Below are 1,011 nucleotides of genomic sequence, written 5' to 3' on the forward strand. Positions count from 1 at the left end.
TATTTCTGCCCATGTATGAGACCCCTTCTTGTCTCCAGAGCATTCTGAGAGCCATACGTTCTGTGTAGCACCTTTAATTGTAAGCAGCATTTCTCTTTTTTTATCCCATCCATTTTCCCTCTTTAAAAACATCATGCGGGGAAAGTATTTTCAACTTTGCAAAAGTAATGAGGCTGAAGAATCGACTGTGTGGAAGCAGTGCAGTGAGATGGAAGGACCTTGGAGGACTGCTAAAAGCAAAGCCGCTGAATTCTCCCCTTCCCCCCAGCAGAGATCTATAGGACATTACAACTCCAACAGAATGAGTCTGAAAACAGTCATTGAACACAGGTTTGATTTTCAAAGCAAACATTTAACTGTGACTGACTGGATTTAAACCCAGCTCTGCTATACACCACAAGACTGTGTCAGCCCGCTGCAGAAGCTCTGGGAGCTAATACTAGTCGTGAGATTGACCTATATAGGGCTACCGAGTGGCGCAGCGGTCTAAGGCACTGCATCTCAGTGCTAGAGGCGTCACTACAGAACCTGGTTCAATTCCAGGCTGTATCACAACCGACCGTGATTGGGAATCTTACAGGGCGGCGCACAATTGGTCCAGCGTTGTCCGGGTTAGGCCGTCATTGTAAATAAGAATTTGTTCTTAACTGCCTATCCTAGTCAAATAAATAAAATATACAGTGCAAGTCATGTGAAGACATTGAAACGCTCTGTGTAAATTCATTCCATGACTATAGCCTGACTTTCTTCTCACTCTGTGTATAATGTGACTGACTGAGACACAGAACATGAAACTGTCAAAGGTCACATAAACACAATCTTCTTTCTATAACATCAGGGGAGAGAACCTCAGTAATATAGTCAGTAGAACTACTACTCAGTGGAATATAGAGTCAGTAGGACTACTACTCAGTGGAATATAGAGTCAGTAGGACTACTACTCAGTGTCATATAGAGTCAGTAGGCTTCTACTACTCAGTGTCATATAGAGTCAGTAGGACTACTACTCAG

Source organism: Salvelinus fontinalis, chromosome 35 (assembly GCF_029448725.1).
Source record: "Salvelinus fontinalis isolate EN_2023a chromosome 35, ASM2944872v1, whole genome shotgun sequence".
NCBI lineage: Eukaryota > Metazoa > Chordata > Actinopteri > Salmoniformes > Salmonidae > Salvelinus > Salvelinus fontinalis.